This window comes from Eumetopias jubatus, unplaced genomic scaffold, assembly GCF_037043125.1.
Source record: "Eumetopias jubatus isolate StellerSeaLion01/CBP00866 unplaced genomic scaffold, mEumJub1_p1.0 scaffold_13, whole genome shotgun sequence".
NCBI classification, from domain to species: Eukaryota; Metazoa; Chordata; class Mammalia; order Carnivora; family Otariidae; genus Eumetopias; species Eumetopias jubatus.
This window is the reverse complement of record NW_028274819.1, coordinates 70,326,156-70,342,989: the sequence shown is the minus strand read 5'-3', so window position 1 is coordinate 70,342,989 and position 16,834 is coordinate 70,326,156. Positions and strand designations below refer to the sequence as shown.

Below are 16,834 nucleotides of genomic sequence, written 5' to 3'. Positions count from 1 at the left end.
CTTTCAAATTTGCATCCAGTATTGTGGAGAACAAAAGCTGCCTTTTTCTTTGTCAATTTCTTTTCATATATTTGAAGATCTTGGTACAATAGGACATTCTTTCTATATTAACCTCAGAAGCATAAAAATTTCATTACAGAGAGAGACTTCACAGATAGATGCTTTGCCCTCATTTCTAACAAATTGTCAGTTCCTTAGATGGCCCAAAATCAAGATGTGGCTGTGCATTTGTAACAGTATGATTCTGGAGAGATTTATTGGTGTTTGGAATAATTACTGATATGTAACAGTAATAAAGTATGCATGATTAATGCCACTTACAATGAAAGAGAATGCTCCAAAGAGAAACTTTAAAGTGTGTTTTTGTTGCTAACAATGTATTAAACAGGCTTGTCTGAATTCAGAAGAAAGGTCCTACTTTTGAATAGTCACTCGTTCTATATTCCTCGGTCAATAAAATCAAGAAAAATATGAAGCAATGTATTCTTATTTTCAGATTCCCAAATATTGCGGAGGTGACCGTAATGATCAGATGCGACCTCTTCTGTGGACATTTCTCAGCCCCATAGTCCCACCAAAATATGCAGTTTCTAGAAAGAAAGAAAGTTAGTTGCTCTTTGAATAATGAGAATACTCACTATTATAGGTAACCATTATTATGTTTCTGTGTCACAGGCAGGAGGCTAAATGGTTTACATGTATTCTCCTATTTAACCTTTCCAACAATCCTATATTAAGATTTTGTTATTACCAAATTTATAGCACAGGGGAGTAAGTTTTAGAAAGATTAAGAAATGTGATAAGATCACGTAGATAGTAAAGCAGCAATGCCTGGATTTGAATCCACATATCAAAATGCTACGTCATGGCTACCCTACATGAATCATGTGTATTTGTTTCTACTTCTGGAAAAACACATCTGAGGTTTGTAGACATTACCGAATACTTGTCGCTGTTGATGGGGACTGGTTTTGAGCTCAGTAGTATAAACTGGACATGGACCATCCTCACCCCGCTCCACCACACATGCAAACACTCCTGGTAACGATTGTCCTACAAATACTACATGAGTCTGAGTCCATAGAAATGGTCTTTGGAGAGGGCACATAGTACTTTTCAGAGAGGTTAAACAGAAAGGTGTTCTCCAACATTCTTTTTAACTCTTTTACAATGTGTTGACTTAATTTTTGAGAAACCAGATATGTATTCCCATTACAGAGAAAAGAATACCCATGGTCTTCTATAGCAGACAGTCTGATTTTATTAGGTAAACTGGGAAAGGTCTGAGTAAACAACAGATCCTGCTTGCTTCATATTGCCTAATGGAAAAAGGGACAGCAAATACTCTAAAACAAAATGTATCTTTTGTTCTTGCTCCCAATCTTTTGCTCAGGCTGTCAGTATATTACCTCAGCTACTTACCTCACTATTTCTGATTCCATTATCCTGGTGGACTGCATGGAAGAAGCTCTACCATGGTGTAACATGGTGCTCTAAAAGGGGCTTTGTTGGGATTGTACCCTGGCTAGGATAAGTATCTAGTTATACTTCTGGTAAGTAATGTTTCAAGCTAAAACTACTTTGGTAACAATCTGTGGGGTAAAACCTTACAGCTTTCTCCACCCAGTAGATTGTGTGAGATGGGAAGCAATTTTTAAGGTGAATGGCAATCTTGCAGGCAGATACTTATTCAAGTACCTTGTACCAAAGGCTGAGAGTAGCTGCTTAATAAATTATTCATATTTTATGAAAGGATGCTCACCCTTCCCTTCACTTAATTGTATCCTAGGGACAGTTAAGATCCCGTTAGATCTGAACTCATCAGTCAATATAGATGACTCCCACTCAAAGCTCTCTCTGGAGTATTATCTCAGGTTCAGTTCCTTGGTTCATTGCTTGTCAAAACGATATTTGAGAAAAAGGCTTAGATTTTGTACAGTAGAGTCACTCCATCCACAGAAGAACACACCTTCTGTGCAGGCCTCTGTAGTGTTGTCCGTGGCATTCATTTATTCAACAAATGTCAGTCGGATATCGCCTGTACATCCAGGCCTATTTTTTTTTTTAAGATTTTATTTATTTGACAGAGAGAAACACAGCGAGAGGGGGTACACAAGCAGGGGGAGTGGGAGAGGGAGAAGCAGGCTTCCTGTGGAGCAGGGATCCCAATGCGGGGCTCGATCCCAGGACTCCGGGATCATAACCTGAGCCGAAGGCAGACGCTTAACGACTGAGCCACCCATGCACCCCCCAGGCCTATTTTAGGCTCGAGGGCTAGCAGTGAACAAACCAGACACATAGCTCTGTCTTCATGGTGCTTACATTCCAATGAGGAAAGAAAAGTAATAAAGAGATAAAGATAAGTAAAGTGTACACCATGTTAGGTAGTAATAAGTACTAAGGAGAAAAATGTTGCAGGGAAGGAGAAGAGAGCGTGTTGGACAAGGGACAGGATGAGGCCATTTTAGGCAAGCGGGCCGGGTGTGATTCACTGGGTAGGGGCATGAAGGTAACAACTGGAAGGAGAGGAGGAATTCAGTCAAATGTCTTCTCAGTGAGGTCTTTCACAGAGTCTGTGCGTTATATGAGAGAAGGAATCCTGTGCATGTCCAGTCCTAAACAAATGTATAGTATGAGTTAAGCTTTTAGAGTATAAAAGTGAAATAGACTCTATGCTCCCCCTCACATCATAACAGGGAAAACAGTCAGAAATAAATTATTTCAATGCAGTGAAAGATATAGGATAGAAACATAAAAAGCAAAATGAACAATAGGAAGATAGAGAAGTGAACTGAGCCTATGGGGAATACAGGGAGGCTTTAGGAAAGAGGTAATATTTGAACAGAGGATTAAAAATGATAATGGCTACTAATAATAACAGCTAACCTTTTCCTTTCTGTCAAGAAAATTTACATGAAACATGTCTTTTCATCTCCGTATTTCAAATTACATAACTAGTAAGTGAATACATTTCTACTGTCAGACTTTCAACAAATGCATAGGGTGGATATGAAACGCACACACCACTCTTCCACTCGGACTGGCTGTAAAGCCTGGACCTGCCTGCTCCATATGCTCAACTAATATGTATGCAAGCCTTGCTGTGCAGTGAGCACCATCTTAGGTACATTGGATACAAGGATTAAGACAATATGAACCTCAGCCTCAAAAAGGCTACAGTCCAGTGATTCCAGGCAAGGGGAACCACACGGACAGGCATAGACATATGAAGAAATAGGTCATGTCACCTTCAAGTGGTTTGGTAAAACCAGAAAACAGACTATATCTCACAGAGAGTTTTAGGGATTAAGTCTTGAAAGATTATAAATCTTTCTGGAAAGATAAATTTTATCTGGAAAGATAGCCAAGGGCTAGATTATAAAAATCTGGTATGGTAACCAAGGCATTTGGATTTTTTAAATATTTTCTATGAGGACACTTTAGAAATTATTTTTTTTAAAAAGTGATATTTTTGAATTTTCGTAGCTCTTTTGGCTAAATAAATGCCTTTTCAAAATTTTGATTAATTTCCTTATAATCTTTCTAATACACTAAAAGGTTTATTTTATTTTATTTTTTTAAAAGACTTTTACTTAGGGCGCCTGGGTGGCTCAGTTGGTTAAGCGACTGCCTTCGGCTCAGATCATGATCCTGGAGTCCCAGGATCGAGTCCCGCATCGGGCTCCCTGCCTCAGCAGGGAGTCTGCTTCTCCCTCTGACCCTCATCCCTCTCGTGCTCTCTATCTCTCATTCTCTGTCTCAAACAAATAAATAAAATCTTTAAAAATAAAAAAAGACTTTTATTTATTTATGAGAGAGAGAGCACACACATAAGCAGGGAGGAGGGGCAGAGGGAGAGAGAAGCAGACTCCCCCGCTGATCAGGGAGCCCAACATGGGACTCAATCCCAGGACCCTGAGATCATGACCTGAGCTGAAGGCAGATGCTTAATCAACTGAGCCACCCAGGTGCCCAAAAGGTTTTATTTTAATTAATAATACATAATTATCCTTCTAACTATAAATAGCTATTATAGAAAATATGGAAAACACAGAGAAGTATTGGGTAGAACATAATATACATCTGTAATTCAACCACCTAAAGAAAAATGTTAACATTTTGATGTATTTCCTTCAAAACTTTTTCCTAAATTGTGTGTATATTTCCCTAGTGTGTGTTATATGTACCTACTATTAATGCCATAGACATCGTCCCATGCCTTTAAGTATTCTTCAAAAACACAATTTAATGGCTAGAGAATAATATTCTGTTGTATGGAAAGATTTGTTTTATTTAGTTAGCTAATTTAATGTAGTATTTAAAAATATGAGCTGAGGATTCAAACAGAAGTAGGCTGGAGTCTTTGCCCCAAACTTGTCAGCTGGATCTTTCAAGGAACTCAATCTCTATAAACCTCAATTTTTTCATTGGTAAAATGGAGTTTAAAAAGAGATCTAGTTTATAAAGTGGTTAAAGAGATTGAATCAACTGTGGAAAATGTTTCAAAACACAGTGGGAATATTAAACAATAAATAAATGTTAACTACTATACTCATTAACAATATTAACAATTGTTATTATTGTATATAGTAAAATATTAACAACTATCTTTCTGATGTTTCAGTGCTCATAAAGTAATCTTAACATACACAATGACTAACAGATTTTTTTTAGTATATAACCCTCAATAGTCACTAATCCTGGTTTTCTGTGATAAAGAACGGATTCGTATTTAAATGGCTCAGTCTACAGAAGGATGTTTTTGTACGGAGTTCTTTTCCTTTAAAGAAAGGAAGCAGGGCGCCTGGGTGTCTCAGATGGTTAAGCGTCTGCCTTCAGCTCAGGTCATGATCTCCGGGTTCTGGGATCAAGCCCTGAATCAGGCCCCCTGCCAGGGAGTCTGCTTCTCCTTCTTCCTCTGCCTCTCCCCACTGCTCGTGCTCTCTGTGTTGCTTGGTATCTCTCTGTCTCAAATGAATAAATAAAAATTTAAAAAAAAAATAAAGGAAGCAGTTGCATTGTGTAGCTTTGCTAGTAAGGTGCAGACATACATGATGATTTGCTGTTTTTCTAAATAGGAAAGAATAAAAATGCAAGCAAGTAGGCTGGCTTAGTTTCCATAATTAGTCCAAGTCATACCAACTTAGCCAAACCTGAAGAGCCTAGGTAATCTACCTCTGGCCTAAGTCACTCAGGGTTTAGGCTGGTGCTGGCCCAGAGCTGCCTGTGACTTTCCAGACCAAACTTCATTCTTACTAACAGCTTCCATCTTTTTCTCTCTAGCATTCCCTCTCAGAGCAATGCTCTGCTGACAGAAACATGTACCTCTTTTTTTTTTTTCCTATTTTTGTAGGACACTTGTAGAGTAATAGAAAATCAGAATTCCAAAGCTGGAAGGGATTTGAGTGTGCATCTAATTCAGTGTTTCCTAAATGTGGTTGTGAATCAGAATGATCTGAGGCTGTTGATAAAACAGAAACTCTCAGACCCAACCCCAGATAGTTTAATTCTATATTTTTAACAAGCTCCATGGGTTATTCTTATATACAACCAGGTTTAGGAAACACTGATTTGATTAATCTTCCCACCTAGAATAAAGCTGAGCCCAAATTCAGGCAGGAAATGTATCCTTTCTTCACTATGTCCTTGATCCCTAATGCTACATACCCAAAGCAAAATTGCAGAGTTGGCACTTAGTAAATACCTGTTGAAGTGAAAATGAAACCACAGTGGATCCTCAGCATTATTTGTGTGTATTCATGTTTACTCATCCCTGTTCCAGAAAGTATTTAAGGCAGCTTACCAATCAATATTCATGTAAAATCTCTCTCCATTCTGATTCAGGAGAGGATTCAATTGTAGAATAATCCAGGAAGGATCAGAAGCAATATCTGCTTCCTAGATAAATTCCTACCCTAAACTGGTAACATCCACCTTATTGAGAATTGCATAGGTTTTTTTTGTCTTTCATAAAAATGTCATCATGGAAAGGTATTGTGATGTAGTTAGCAAATCCTGTGTCTAACAGTCAGATAAAACTATATTCAGATCCTCCTATATGTACCATGCTTAGCCCATAATAGCTCTGCAGTCCTGGGAAATAGACTTAACTGTTCTTTACTACTATTTCTTTATTGACAAGATTCAACTCAATTCATTTTTATTTCCCAAATATTTCTTGAGCATCTAGCATATGACAGGTACTATTTTAAACACTTGGGGGAATAAAACAGACAACTCCCACCCTCTCTGTAAGGCATAACTCTGCCTATTTCAGAGGATTGTTGTGAAGCCGAAATGTACATAAAACCTTTGTATATTTATAAGCATTCCATAGTGTTAATTCTCTTCCCCACCTTTGATTCTTTTCAAGTGATATATATACACCCCAAAATATAGTTGGGAAAACAATTCTCCCAAATGTCCCTTTTTAAAAACACTTCTAATTCTGAAGAAAAATAAGGCAGAAGCTGGGATCCAAAAAAGTCCCTTAACTTGTGCTGAGGTTCTTTCTTTGATGCAGAACTAGTGGAATTTATGGTCTCATTTGGAATTTTTCACCATGACGGGTCCCAGGGAGAAGCCCGGAGTCACATCTTTACAGAGTTCTAGACGCAGCTGTACCGTAGACGCTCTAATATACACCAACAGGAAACCTGCATCTGCCTCATTCTTTTGTACATGAAATTCCATTTCACAGATTACTTGAGAACTTTATGAAGGGACTGTAGATGCACTTGCAAACAGCAGAGGCCAAGTGATTGCCATCTAGGTGTGATCAAGATGCAACTATATCTTGAAGAAGGGACCCTAGTGATTTGTAAAACTGCCGGACTCTTCCGTGCTATAAGGCCAGACCTGTGAGCTGCAAGACATGATCTAGATCTGTTTCCCAGAATGTCTCCATCAAAATAATTCTCCTCCATTTTTACCCTAAATGAATAAGTGCTCCCAAAGATGTGTGTTTTCATTTTTGTGAAGCTGACCTTGCAGCTGACACTCCCTGCCCAGCATTTCCATGCATTTCTAACATTAGGCTCACCTACCTATTCTCTGAGAAAACGTCCTACACCTCTGCTCCTACCCACCCATACTCTAATAGCTCCTTAACCCCAGTTCACGGCCTGCATCCTTTTGAAAACCTTCCACAGCCCCCCTGAAGCCCATGGCAGCTCCTCCACCTTCTAGATCTCTTCAGAATTTATTGTCTCTGACACTCTTTCATTGGCTAACTGAAACTCCAAAACAAAACCCTTAACTCCATATCAGATTAACCACCATGATTGAAAGAGGTGAAAACTAAAATCCACATTCTTGGCACAAAAAATCTACCTATTTGAAATCTAAAAAAATCTTTGATAAGTTGATTATAGGCCATAAGATTCATAAATCTTAAAATTTCAGTGTCAATCTTTTTCCTGTTACTGTCTTTGAAAAATGTACTGTTTTCAACAGAAAAAAAAAATACTGGTTTATTCATTTTCTTGGAGAGCTGTCAACAATTTGGGAGAATTTTCAGGAAAATTTGGAAATGTGTTTCTCCTGTAGCATTTAACATTTAAGGCCCACAATGAATTTTAGTCTCCAAAGAAGGCTCGGAGTACCTGAGCCAAGTTGCCCATGCCTGCAGAGGTGAAGTTGCATACTTCCTACTGGAGAAAAAGACTACTCTTCTTCCTTCTATGGAACATTTACAACATCATATTCACGTCTCTCACATTTTAGTATTTGGTTATACAGCAAAAAGTGTCTGTACTCCTGGACACAAAAAGGAGATGGGTAAAGACACCTTCGTTCTGTCACTGGGTAGCAAATGGCACAGCAAGATCTGTTTCAGTACGTGCCTTTCCTAAGAAAAACAGCCATCATTAGCCGAGCACTTATGTGACAGACACTGTGCTCAAAGCTTTATAATTATCAAGATTCTTTCATCTTCACAGCAACCTTAAGTGTAGATGCAATTACCTCTATTTAACACATGTCAAAAATGGACGCTTGGGAAAGAGGATCGGGTTACTTACCCAAAGCTCTTAGTGTTAATCCCTTCACTTTCCTGTAATAAACCATGAACTCTCTTGGGAGAGAGGACATTTTTATTAATATTTATTTAGAAACCACTTGACTAACGCAGAACAGCTCTTAGAACATGCTTAGTAAATATTTATTTTGACAAAATGTTCAAAGTGAATTAGAGGTACAGTGTGGAGCTAGGCTTTCTGGAATGCCGTTGAAAACTATGAGTGTTCCAAAATTTTATTATAATCTGCTAAGATCTCCCCAAATCTAGAAGGGAATGGAAGGCAGGCATTCCTTTTTTCTACACTAGGGCCTTTCTATACCCAGGCGTAAAGGCAAACATTGACCAAATGGAAGATAGAATCCTTGGTGAATACCAAAGGCACCAAATAGAGACAACAATGTATAATTGTCAATTTCTTACAAACAGAAAGATAATAACTTTTGGCTTTTGTATTGGTTTTTATATTATTCACAGAATGTACAGGATAAAATTGTACCTGATTCTAATGATGTCACTATGATGGTAACAAGGCAAGTTATTATTTTCATTTTACAGTTTAGTGAAATTGTCCTGACCGTCAATGATATGACCCAAGTCTTCTGATTCCTAGTCCGTTTTTCCTTCTGGATTTATTGACAACAAACTATAAACAAGATTCATTCTAAGACCATTCTAACCTAAGATGACTAAGTTACCTCGGTTTTTTAAGACTCCTGCCTTACCTCCCATGTGAGTAAGATATTAAGATCACAACTCTGGTTATACACTTACAGGCTCAATTTTTCCAGGGAAGCCCCAGACTATCCCTATAGTCAATGCAAGATGAGGTGAATAAAGCGCCAGTGAGGCCACTAACAGCGTCTCATTGAATAACGCATCAATTCCTCTACCAAACAATAGTAGACAATTGTTTACTAGACTTCAGAGAATGTTGGCTGTAACGAGTTCCTACAAGCTATAGACCATCTCTCCTTCCAATATATATAGGATGCAGGAGGGGAGGACTTCAGGAATGGTCACTCAAATATTTCAACCAAAGTAATGGACCTCAGAGCAGTCATACAACCTGCCAGATTTTTACAATTTATTACTGAATCTCAGTACCTTCTTGAAGAAAGCAAATTATGTTTTATTTATAGAACAATTTATATAGGACAAGAGAGAAGAATTTTAGGCTTGCAAGGAAAGCTCTTCTCTTTCCTCTAGTAATTACTTCTGTATCTCTGTCACAGTGCTTTATACACTCATTCATCAAACATTTATTGAGCAAAAATTATGTACTATGATGGCTTCTTGAATGCAAAATGATTAAGATATAATCCTTGCCCTCAAGGAGTTTATAGGAAAGTGTAGATTACTGTTACTAGAGTTGGTGGGTTATAATGGAATCTCTCTCCCGCAGTTCTGAGACTGACTAGTTTGTGTGACTTTTTGGAAAAGTCTCTAAACTTTGACTCTTTATTCTTTGAAATGTCAATAATATGAATTAGGAGAGTGTTTTTTTGATACTGCCTATTTTGCCAGACACTCTTCTAGATGTTTTAAATGAATGATGACATTTAATCCCTTCAGTAGTCCTAATCAAAGTTATTCTTATTACTCCCATTTTATAGATGAGGAAACTGAGAGATTAAACAACTTGCTCGTAGTCATACAGATAACAAGTTGTAGGTCCAGGTTGTAAACCCAAGGACTCCAAATCCAAAGCATGTGTACTGGAGAAGTGCACGTCAGTATGAGAACCAGGAGAGCTTTAGGCAAAGGATTTTAAGGCTGAAAGCTTCTGCTGCCTTTAGAATAAAGACATAGTCCCTTAAGAACACCCCTTGCAGTGTGTTGTTCAAACGAAAGCACTTGCTTTTAAATTTATTCAAAAATAATTGAAACTTCTTACAGGTTCAAAATAACCCCCCAGAAAAGGAGCCCACCAGAGGAATAAATAACCCAACTTCACTCAAACCATACAAAACAACATTTTCTGTGGGGAACACAATTGCAACTTTGCAAGTGCTTTCTTTTGGAGCAAAGGAAGGAACAATGCCTGCCTGGGTTTGAACAGGCATTGTGGACGGGCCAAAACCCATCCACAATGGTTTCTTCTCAGCCCAACCCAGCGCCCTAGTGGCTAACAAATGTGGACATCATCAGTGGGCTCTTTTGCCTTTGGATTCAGCCACTAGGAGGCTGGAGCAAGAAGTTCAAGGGAGGAAGGAGTAAAGTTGGGTTATTTATTCCTCTGGTGGGCTCCTTTTCTGGGGGGTTATTTTGAACCCATAAGAAGTTTCAATTATTTTTGAATAAATTAATGGAACTGGAAGCCAAAGAAAGACTACATTTTTCAAATTTTTATTAAGTAATTTTGAACCTTTAGAGTTGAGGAGCTCATTATATTTTGCAAAGCAATTTATAATGGCATGCTATATTTTCAACCACATTTCTGTGAGGATGGAGAAAATGTGCTGGAGAACTTAAGTGACTTGTCTAATTTGCTGTTTACAGACAAACAGTCTGTAACAGAACCATGATTTAATCTCAGGTTCAGGGTAATCCATGTCCTATTATTACTGCCTCTCTTGGGCTCCTGCTAGCAAGCCAGGCCAGCATGGTCACCTGCTTAGCAGAAGTTTCTCTCAGGTCCTAAGAATAAAAGGAACTTCAATACAACTGTTTCAGGGATGTGCTGGAAACTATTCTTTTCTAGACATTTCGTTTTCTATTTTGTTGCCAGTATTTTCTTCCCACCCACCAGTTTCATGAAACCATACAAAACGACATTTTCTGTGGGGAACACAATTGCAACTTCACAAGTGCTTTCTTTTGGAGCGGAGGAAGGAACAATGCCTATCTTTAGGGAATCTTGTTTGAAACCTCTAGATTGCAGAGTCCACAATACTGAGAAACTGTTAGCTGAGGTAATTCAGCTCCCGGGGCAGTTTAATTTGAAACAATTGGAGGTGTGAATGTGAATACCCATCATTTTCCCTCCAGTTTGTGGAGGAGAGAGAAGCGAAGGGGCCTTTAGCAAGAAGCTGGAAGAGGCAGCTTGGTAGGCAGCTGAGTTGTACCTTGCTCACTTTCCAACTTCACTGGGCCAACTCCAGTGGCACAGTTATTTCCTATTGAGAAGAGATTCCGGTTTGTTCAGGGCACGTTTGTGAAGAGAGATTTTCAGACTCTCAGCCACAATGGGGCATTCACACATTCACAACACAGCTAAATTTGCCCCCGGGGCACACGGGGATGATGTCGGCAACACGGGCTTGCCTGGGAATAGTCACAGAAATACAGCCTCTGTTGCCTTCGAGTGAGTTCGGGCAGACAGCCCAGGATCCAGTGCTGGGGGTTCGTGTTGGTTTCTGCTGTGATCAGTCAGGATGACGCGTAGGTCGCCTCTTCTCTAGGGCACTGTTTGAGTTCCCTCACTTCAGACAACTAGGTTGGATTCCATTTCCAAGAAGGCCCTTCCTCATTCCGGGCCTCACTGGGCTTACCTACCTGCTTCCATGGCAAAAGTCCACAGAAATCTCTCAGCATTGCAATTCCAGGCTTGCCACACCCTGCTTAAAGGACTCCTTTTTGCTCATCAGAAGGAGGCCTGGCTCTACATGACCTGACCTCTAACCAGCCCTTTAGCCTCATGGTTGATCTCTACTTTATCCTTCCCTCATGCTGCGGCTACCCAGAACGCTTCACGTGTTCAGATCACTGATCTGATTGTGTCTTTGCCCATGGGACTAAAGGTAGGTTTATAATATTTTATAGGTGAGGAAATTGAAGCACATTAAAGTAAATTTCACCCCACTTCGATTTGTCACCACTAACTAAATACCATCTTCTTTAATGAAACACCAGTTCTATATACAGCTATTAATTCTTAATTTAAACTTAGCTGTAAACAAAAGTATAGATGTTGTGAAATCATAAGCATTCATATCTTGGAGAAGTTGTACAATCTCTCTTGCACAATAAAGACATTTACTTAAAGGTAAATCAATATCTGTAATTGTCAGAATTTGATCATTAAGACACAGGGGAAGTCACCTTAGGAAACAGTTTTTAAAATAAGGTAACCATACATCCAGGTTTATACATATAATCCCTGGACAACTGTTAATAATGCCTCTTTCACCCATGGGTTGGATGATAAATTATATGGCTACTTTATCTAAGAGAACATCCCATGTCAGGGACTTCATTTGCCCCTGTGGGGGATGATAACAATACACAGATAGGAGATACAGTTCCTGCCCTCGAGATTTCACAGGGTGGATTTCACCCCACTTCGAAGGAGATACATAGAAATAAAATTACAGGACAGTGCAGCAAATGCCAGGATAGAGATGTTGAGACAAGGTGCCTGGACAATAGAGGAGAGGTGGTCAGTGTAGAGTACAGCGTGTGGGCTTAGGGACTGCTTCTCAGGGAGAAAACACCTCAGCTGAATCTTAAAGGATTATAGATATTAATCAATATTTGAGGATTTAGAGAAAGATGGGCATTCATAATAGAAGAACAATAAATGAAACTTAATGAGATATGTAAGGAAGATAATAAAACTTAGTAGTCAAGAAACACGGGATTTGGGATTAAAGTGTCAGATTTTGAATACCAAGTCTGAAATGCTAGCTGTGTGTGTCATTGAAGTTATTGAAGCTCTCTGAGTCTTAGTTTCTAAATGGATAAAATAGAGAACAACCATGTCTAACTCATAGGGTTGTTAGACTTCACTAAGCTAATGTATGTAAAAAAACTTTAAAAAGCGGGTGATACATAGTAAGTGTTAAAAAGATTGGTTATTATTGATTTAATTAGATTGAAACATATAGAGTGTATACATATGAATATCCTAAGTGGGGGGGGGCAGTTTCTTGTGTGACTGATCCAAGGAGTTTGCACCTGATCCAGAGGGAAAGAACAATTATTGAAGGGGAGTGGCACAGAGAGGAGTGAAACAATCAGATTAGATTTTTAAAAAAGCAATCATTCTTGACAAGTGTGTGGAGGATGGATTGGAGATGAGATGAGTAGGAGGCAGAGAGAGAAGCTATTTCAGTAGATGGTTAAGCGGCAGCATCACCTAACCCCATGTCAAAATCTTCACCATACTGGTGGGAAATCCTCGCCATACTGGTGGGAAATCCTCGCCACAAAGCTAATTAACCACATTAGGTTTGTGAAGATGAAATTTGAGCCTTCAACACAGTAATACTCTTAGCATCTATTTGTATAGCGGGTACTTTTAGGGTTGACTGAAATGTTAAATTTAGAAGAGACCTAAAGAAATGATCCAGCCTAGTGGCTCTCTACCCTGGCTACAGTCAAGACCCTCTAGGATGATTCTACAAAATATCAATCCCCAGGTCCCACACTTGATCACTTAAGTAAGGGTCTCTGGGAGTGAAGCTCAAGCACTGCTGGATCTTCAAAACCCCCCAGGTGATTCTCATGTGCAGCCAGGAGCCAGAGCAGAGAACCACCACTGATCCCATCCAACCCCCACACTGGACACAGGTGGAAGGTGAACCCCAGACATGCTTTTCTCAGGATGTGGCTGATAATTGTGTTACCTGTCTCACCTATAATATATAAACATAGTTTCTTATGTACTTATAACAACTTTGGAACCTCCTGGGCATTTGATACATAGTCTCATTTTGTAATATGTTTATACTGAGGATAGAAATGGGTGCAGGGAACAAGACAGGAAAAGAAAATTGCTAAAATAAAACAAAGAGAAGAAGAACTTTATGCACAGAAAAGGGCATAAGACCACATATGCATTCCACCAACCCAGGGTAGACAAGCCTTATTAAGTTATATATAATCAGTTTCCTCCTGTGGTAGTTGGGAAAGGTAATTATGAGAGAACAGAAAAAAGCATATCGATAAGAAAAAAGAAAAATCCCATGAAAGCAAGGGGCTATGTCAGTCTTCTTCATTGTTGCATCCCCAGCATCAAGGGCAGCACTTTGCAAATAGACTAGTTCCATGCTTTAGTTAAAGACTAAATAAATGGAAGGAGAGCAAAAGGGTCAGGGAGAGTCACTCATTCACTTTTTCTCTTAAGTCTATTAAATCTTTCTGAACAGTCTCAGGGTTGAGAAAATAATTTTCAGAATATCCAGTTCCATTTAAATACTGGGTTTCTTTTTCTGCCAGAAGCAGTTTTGAATGTCTTTGGGAGAAGAATATGCAATGATCCCATCCTAGGTCTGAGAAGACATTACTGGCATTTGTAGGCACCGGGGATTGACACTTCAACATAGAAGTTTCTAGGGAACACAATTCAGCCAATAACACCTTATCAGTGAGTCTTAATTCAATGAATCACATGGTTTGACCCTACAAAATTGTCCAAAAACAGCTTTTAAGTTACCCTCAAATACATATCGCCTCCCCATAAAATCAAGTAAACACCAAATACTAAAAAGTAGCTGAATTTCCTCTTGGGATCATAACACAATATCTGGGTCCCAGGAAACTGACGCCACAAATCTGAAAAATGCATGTAGGGCCTTTGCTGGAGAATCTTGGTAACAACTGTGAAGGATAAAGCAAAGCAGGACTGAACAGAAGAAGCTGAACTGTGAGGCAGTTGCAGCAGAGAAACTTCTGTGATCCTTTAGGACTCTTGAGCTAAATAACCTTTCAGAGTTTTCCCCTTTTGAAGTAGATTGTCCCTCTTTGTACCCCTGAATCACACAACTATTTCTGTGGATGGGGGATATCTTGGACAAAGCAGCTTTCCTGTGTCTGCCCCAGTCTATTTCTTGTACTGTTTGGATCTAGTGGCTTCATATACTGATTTTGCTCTACTAGAAATATCTACTCCAAGATTTTGATTGGTCTTTTTACCTAAGAAAATATACAAAAAGAAGGTTGGTAGAACAAACCATAGCTGACTTGAGTCCTTCACTCATACTACTGTCATTCTCTCCTGCTACTACCCATTCTAGATTTGTATGTTTATGTTCTAGATTTCCTCACTTGTGTATGCATCCTTAGCTAGGCTTGTTTTGAGGGCTTCCCTACTGGCTGTGATGCAGAGCTTAATCCCTGAGGGGTCTGAACTCCTGGTCACTATGTCCTTTATAGTCCGTGGCTACTGCATTCATTTTTCTGTCAAGATGGGACAGGGACATACCAAAAGACATTCCAGTGATTCACCCAAGTGGAAATCATATTATTCACTATCATTGTGGCCATTGTGTGTTGGCAGTTCTTCCTTCCTGATGACTTGGTCAATTACCCAGACCAGGATGGCCTGCTTTCCTCACCCAAGAAATCTAAAATGACTGAGTAGCAGCTAAAGCTAACAGTTTATTGAGATGCTTGCTATGTCCTCTGCTGAAAGCATCTCTCTCTTTGGGAGCCAGGACCACTAGAACCACGGAACCTAGGTGTGTGGGCAGGGAAAACACAAATACCTCAAGTGAGACACATAGAGTGATGATAAGGGAGGCCACTCCTAGTTCCACGCTTGGTTGCTGAGCCAATACACTTTACCTACAAAAGACACAGCACGACTTCATTGATGAAAGATGTCCACTGAATCTTAAAGAATGTCATCCTGTCCTTGGAGGGCATTGTATCCAAGCTAATACCTTCAAGACACTGTCCCAGTGCTCTATATGGTTGGCAGCTTCTGGGAGGTGCAATATGTTATAGGACCAGTGAATCGCATGGGTATGTGACCACTACCACACCACTTTGGTTGATCAGTGTGTCCCTTGGTCTAGTGCAACATTATGCAAGATCCCAGGTTTGTGGATCAAACACTCTGAGCCATCACTTAGAGGTACGAGCTGAGGCCCTGTGGACAGGAAAGGTAAATCCATACTTGGACTATGTGTTGGTATCACTGAAAATAAATTGTTTTCCCTTTCAAGGTAGAAGAAGTGCAACATAGACATCATGTCCCAAGTAGTTGGTTAGTCTCCTTGAGCAACAGTTCCATATCAGGGACTTGACCTTGGTTTCTGTTGCTTGTAATTTAAAGCTTTGACAGTGTCAATAGCTAGATCAATCTTGGAGAGTGAAAACCCATGCTGTAAAATCCATGCATAGCCAATAGGTACTGTCTTCTTGAGCACATTGTGCCTGCAATTGAGTGGCCAGTGACAGAATGGCTGGTATCAAGGGGTTGTTTGGTGCCCCTTCTGTGGCGATGCTTTCTGATGAACTTTAACGTACAACATAATGCTCTTCACACTTTGGCCACTCCCATAAGTTCATACATCTGTCTTTCCCCCAGACTTTCTTGCTGTGGATTTCCTTTTTTTTTTTTTCTTTAAATTCCTTGCAGCCAATAAACTATATATATTCTATGTCAGGGAACTTTTTTCTCACATAAAGTAAATATCCACCAAAGTTCTGCCCATTGAGAGGATTCACACTTATCAAATAATCACAGAGTAAATAAAAACTTATAGTTGTGATAAGTGCTCTGAAACAGAGAACTGTGACTCCATGAATGTGCATAAAAGTGGACATGACCTAATCGTGGATGTCACAGAAGATTTTGCTAAGGTAACGCTTACTGCATGGAGATACAAAGCAGTAATAGTGCTGACTTGATGGAAAAAATAAGGAGTACTCAAGAAAGAGGGAGCCATACATGCTGAGACCCTTTGGCAGGGGAAGACATGGCCCATACGAAGGATTAAAAGGTTATTCTGGCTGAGTAGAGAAAACAGACAAGTGTGTGCAGTATAGTGGGACCAGTAAGCAAGGGCCAGATGATGCAGGAGTTTTGTCTTTACCCTGAAGAACTGCCTAGATCATTTTAATCAGGAAAATAGATAATTAGGTTTG

The 16,834-nt window shown here is 39.4% G+C and overlaps 1 protein-coding gene across 3 annotated transcripts in view; it reads left to right on the top strand.

Annotated features, from left to right (window-relative positions):
- The window catches only part of GRM5 (glutamate metabotropic receptor 5), a 573,056-nt gene that overhangs the window by 356,276 nt on the left and 199,946 nt on the right, over positions 1-16,834 (top strand). The gene's annotated exons all lie outside the window — the stretch shown is intronic.